The sequence below is a fragment of the Pteronotus mesoamericanus genome, unplaced genomic scaffold (genome assembly GCF_021234165.1).
Source record: "Pteronotus mesoamericanus isolate MK-2021 breed Mesoamerican mustached bat unplaced genomic scaffold, CSHL_Meso_final contig_40, whole genome shotgun sequence".
NCBI lineage: Eukaryota > Metazoa > Chordata > Mammalia > Chiroptera > Mormoopidae > Pteronotus > Pteronotus mesoamericanus.
This window is the reverse complement of record NW_026555150.1, coordinates 8,191,034-8,197,033: the sequence shown is the minus strand read 5'-3', so window position 1 is coordinate 8,197,033 and position 6,000 is coordinate 8,191,034.

Here is a 6,000-nt window from a genome sequence, read left to right as displayed (position 1 = left end):
TGGCTCTAGCCCACTCTGTTCCCACCTCCACCAGAGCCCAGGGTAAGTGGCTGCCACTACAAATTTTTGTGTTGGCCTTTTAAACAGCTCTTTGAGTCTCCAGCCACTTGTCTCTGGTGGAGAGCACCCTATCGCTTTTCATGGCTGGCTGTTTTCTGTGTACTTTTTGGGCTCTTGTGCTGTAGGCTGGAGATCCCTGCTTACAGTTTAGACTCTGGTCTTGTCAGGGGAATCCAACTTGCCATTTAAATATCCCTGTGTCACTGCCACCCATGGGTACCTAGTCCACCTTCTTGAGCCTCTACCGCACTCCTTACCAATTAGGTTGTGCTAAAGCTGATTCCTCTGTCTACTTGAGGTTTTAAGGTTCCTCTCTCACTATTATTCAGTTGTTTTCCTGGTGATTTCTCCACAATTTAGTTGTAATTCCAGATTGGTCCTGGGAGGAGGTCAGTGTGACTTCCACTCACTCCTCTGCCATCTTGAATCTGAATATCTATCTGTATTCTTTTAAAAATGTATTATTTGATGCCTGGTGTCCAGTGTGAACTAATTACTGCATATATACAAAGTTTGGGCTACGTCTGAGCTCCTTTGAGTAGTTGAGGGTTCTACCCTGCCTCAGCTTGGATACCACAACTGATCTCTTTCTTTTTACTTAACATCCAAAAATATGACACATGCTTTCCTTTTACTCAACCTGTACTCTACTAACTTCACCCCTGGTACTCTGGCTGTAACCTTGTATTTGTTTGCCAAGGCCCTAACATGACCTATCTGTGACTTGCCTCATTGCCGAGACTTCTCTTGTCCTGCCTTGTCTCAGTATAAGTCTTAATTAAACACTAACATTTAATAACTATTTATGTTTTCTGTGTTTTATATTACCAATTACATTCCATTCTCTTAGCAAGAAAAGTTCACATCTTTATCCATGTGTTGTTCTTTTCATGGCAAGTATATGTTTGGTCAACAGCTATATTCTGAATAAAGAAAAACCAGTGCCCAGACACTGTCCAAGGTAGTAGTCACTGCCACATATAGGTATTTAAATTACAATTAATTAAAATTTGATAAAATAGAGAAATTCAGTTGCTCAGTTGCACTAGCAATGTTTTAAGAGTTCAGTAGTTGCACATGGCTAATGGTTACTGTCTTATAGTTCAATATGGGGTCTAGACTAGGACATAATAAGTTGTGTCTTTAATAATAGTGTCTTGAAAGTCTGCTGAGGAGACAATGTGGGATGTCAGGTGAATTTATTTCTATACTGATAGTCAAAGGAAACCCAGTAAAACATTATGGTTAAGGGCATGGACTTTAGAGCCAGGTTACCTAAGTTAAAATAATTTTAACTGACATTCACTAGCTATGTGTCCTTTGGTAAGTCTCGTAATTTCTCTATCAGTAAAGTTTGGGTAATAATGATGCCTGACTCATATAAAATCTCATGTGAGAACTCTATTACACACACACACACACACACACACACACAGAATTTAGAACAGTTCCCAGTAATTCTCATAGGCATGTTTCTTGTTGCCATTCTTATTCTTGTTTTAGAAACTGGATTTTAGAACAATTATTTGTCAGAAATAGCCTTTTTATAAAGTACAAGAAGAAGAAATGGTTTAAGAATCAAAGATTTGATAATAATTCAAATACTTGTGATATGTTAGAGGGAAGAACCAAACATCAGGTTGCATGTCTTACACTTAGGACTTTGTTCAGCCTTCCTAGGTGAGTAGGAAATATGTATATTCTATTTACATGCTGAGTTTCCAATCCTGGGGAGATCTCCCAAGTGAGTGTGGAACAAAGCAGCAAGAGAGTCAGGAATGGTCAGAAGAGAGTATTAGCTGGAAAATTAAATTGAAAAATCATCTCTTTAAAGATACCACTTACAGCAGGAGTGGAACACCAACTGAAGGATATATTGAGAAAACAAGCTGAGTTTTAGTAAAAGGGATGAGCTAGCAGTAGTGTTGGATAATCAGAAGCTTAAAGAACCACAAAAAAAGTAAAAAAGGTGTTAAAATTTCTTCCTCTTCTCTTTCCTCCTTTCAGTGTTAGCACACTACCCATAAAGACAAGGGGATCATCCCCATGTTGTTATGAGGATCAAAAATATTTGAGCCTCAAAATATTTCTTTTACTAGCCTAACTCTCGGTTTGAATAAAAATAATGAGTAAATGTACTCCAAAAGTATTTGGGTGACTCAAGCCCAGTCTAGCCCAGCTTTTATTGGCCTGGCTAGAAGATAACCTATTCAGACATGTAAACCCTTGGTTCCCTATCTCAAATAAAATCCAACTAACTTAACATTCCCTAACTCCAACAAAAACTCATGACAATTTAGTACTTTTTTTTTGTAGTGACAATGTGTCTCACTGATACAAATGCAGATGCACTGTCCCTAAAGAAAACAATCAAATAACATATCTGGTTACCCTTATATGACCACAAACAGTACAGAGTCACTTGGTATATAATTATTTCCAATTAACACAGAGACTGTTTGCTTAATTACAGAAAAAAGTCTTGCAAAGACAGAGGAAAAAGAGAGAAGTGTGTATTTAGTGAAAAAAAAATTATGATTCAAGCATAAAAAATGGAAAAGTGTTTGGATCAAGTTAACAGAAATTACACTACAGTGACATCCAGGGCTTAAACATGAAAAGCATGTTACACCATGTTTGGAGCAGAGTTCCAGCACATTAAATATTGGTTAAATAAAAGAGCATTAGAAGGTTGTGATAAACATTGTGGATTTCATACTGGTAGTGATAAATTATTAGTAGGGAGTTGGAAAGAAAGATAAGGTTTTAAGAGATAATTAGGAGAAAGTGTTGCCAATATTTGATTGTGTTTGAAGGGATGAGAGCAATGGAGGGATCAAGATTGACTCCCGAGAGGAGAGAGAAGATGGGGGAGGAGTGAATGGGAGTCACGCTGACCTCCTCCCAAAACCAAACTGGAATTGCAACTAAATAATGGAGTAATCACCTGGAAAGCAGTGGAGCAACAATGGGAGAGGAGCCTTGGTGCCGCGGACAGTGGATTCTACTCTCACACATCCCAACGGGTTAGAAGTGCGGTGGAGGCTCAAGAGTGTGGGCTGGGTGCCCACGGGCACTAGCACCAGAGGGACATTGAAACGGCCACTTAGCTCCTCCCGAGAAGAACGGGGTCTGAATCATAAACAGGGACCCCTAAACTACAGCAGGTAAAGGTAAGAAAATACAGACAAAATGTAACCCCAAAAAGCTTAGGGGCGCTCTCTGCCAGAGACAGGTGGCTGGGGATGCAAAAAGACATTTAAAGGGAAAACGCAAAAGTTGCTGCAGCAGCCACACTCCTTGATCGCTGGATAGAGGTGGCAGCAGGGTGGGCTGGTGCCTGGGAAAAGACTGGTGAGGAAAACTTTGTGAAGAGAACTGACACAGCGGCGGGTGGAGCCCGGGTGACAATGCACCTCCCACTCTGCAGCTTCCATCTCGCTCAGGCATAAGGGAATCAACGAACCTGCCTTTTGTGCGCTCTGCACACAGCTTGTATGCATGTGAGCTGCGGGGCTGAGTGCAGATTGGCTGGGAGAACCTTCAGGAGAGACTGGAGAAGGAGGCGTTGGGGAAAGAATGGGAGGAGGAACCGGGGAGTCCCAACTCCATCCCCGTTCTGTAGTCTCCATTGTGGGCTGGAAAGGCGCGACCCCAAAGAGGCAGAAGAGGGGTGCGCATGAACCAGACTGCCTACGATTGAAACGCACTCCGCACAGGGAGTGGATCCTAGGCCGAAGGGGTCACAGAACTGCCCGGAGGCCCCTTAGGAGAGACTAGAAATGGAGGCATTGAGGAAAGAACGGGAGGAGGAACTGGGTAGTCCCAACTCCTTCTCCTTCCCATAGTCTCCATTGCGGGGAAGAGGCCACACCCCCAAAGAGCCAAAAGCTGAAAAGCACACATACACACTCCCAAAACACCCAGAGCAGGCACGCACACTTGCACCGGGTGACCTGCGAGGGTTGGCGAGCGTGTGTGTGACCCACGCGGGCTGGCGAACGCTTGCACCGGCCGGCAAGGCCTCACACAGACTGGAACCCATAAGGCCTACCAGGGAGTGCACAGAGCAGCAAGGGCAGGCGTAAATTGACCTGCCCGCCCGCGATTGCGGAGCAGGCCACAAAATTAGTAGAGCTGCCCAGAGTCCCTGGAGGAGAGACTAGAAACAGGATTAACCAGAGAGTCTTGTAACTGATTTCCTCCCATTTCCGTAGTCCCCATTTGGCAAGGGCAAGCAACGCACCCAAAGAGCCAAAAGCGGGGAAAATACACAATAGAAGACCCTAAAATGACCAGTGCCGCGGAGCTAGCGTTCCAGGGGGGCCAGATGAGAATGCGAGGTCGCAAGTAGCCCCCTGGTCTGGGGCAAGCACATGCGAGCCCAGGCAGGTCGGGGACACTGCCGTGCTGGGAACGCGTTCAAGGAGCCCGCGTGAGAGTGCAGAGAGATCCCAAAAAATAGACCAGCCCTGACCGAAGGGGTCACAGAGCTGCTCCAAGCAGGAGTCAGACACAGGCATTAGACTCCTGAAAGGCTCAAACGAACAACACAAGGCCCTATAGGGTTAACAACTGACATCATCAGAGGAAAGCCCAAAAAGAAAAGGACAAAAATACTTAACAGACTCTCACAAAAATGGGAAGAAAAAGAAGTTCCCCCCCCCAAATGAGTGGAAAAGGGGACTCCCCACAGAGAGAGCTAAATGAAATAGAGGCAAGGGAACTATCAGATACTGAATTCAAAACAATGGTTCTAAGGAAGCTCAATGAGCTCAACCAGCTCAAAGAGAACTATGAGAAACTGCCCAGAAACTATCAGAATCTTACAACAAACTATATCAGCCTGGAAAAGGACATAGAAACTATCAAGAAGACACAATAGGATATGAAGAATACCATTTCTGAATTGAAGAACACAGTAGAAGGAATCCAAAGCAGGCTGGATGAAGCCGAGGATCAAATCAGTGAGATGGAGGACAAGGTAGAAAGAGCTCCTAGAAAGCACAAGAAATGGAAAAACAGCTCAAAAAGAATGAAGAAGCATTTAGGGAAATGCAGGACAACCTGAAACGCAATAATATCCATATAATAGGGAAACCAGAAGGAGAAGAAGAGGAGCGAGGAATAGAGAACCTCCTCGAAAAAGTAATGATGGAAAATTTCCCTAATTTGAGGAGAGAAAGGCTCTCATGGATCCAGGAGGCACAGAGGACCCCACTCAAGAGGGACCCAAGGAGGTCCAATCCAAGACACATCATCATTAAAATGGCAAATGTCAAAGACAAAGAGAGAATCCTCAAGGCAGCAAGGGAGAAGGAGAAAGTAACATACATGGGGGCCCCAATACTGATAGGAGCTGACTTCTCAACAAACACTACAAGCCAAAAGGGAATCGCAACAAATATTCCAAGCCAAGAAAAGCAAGGGCCTACAGCCAAGGCTGTTCTACCCAGCTAGGCTCTCCATTAAAATAGAAGGAGAAATACGGAGTTTCCCAGACAAAAGAAAGCTAAAAGAATACATCTCTACCAAACCAGCACTCCAAGATATGCTAAGGGGACTGGTTTAAGCAGATGAAGGAAAAGAATGAGACAGAGAGGAACACAGGTACAAAGAGAAAAGATGAGTAAGTTTCTATCAGTAATATCTCTCAATGTGAAAGGACTAAATGCCCCAATGAAAAGACACAGGGTAGCTGAATGGATAAGAAAACATGACCCACACATATGCTGCATACAAGAGACCCACCTCAGAGCAAGAGACCTACAGAGATTGAAAGTAAAGGGATGGAAAATAATATTCCAAGCAAATGGGCATGAGAAAAAGGCTGGCGTTGCCATACTTATATCAGACAAGGTAGATTTCAAAACAAAGGCCATAAAGAGAGACCAGAGGGGCACTTTATCATACTTAAAGGAAGAATCTATCAAGAAGACA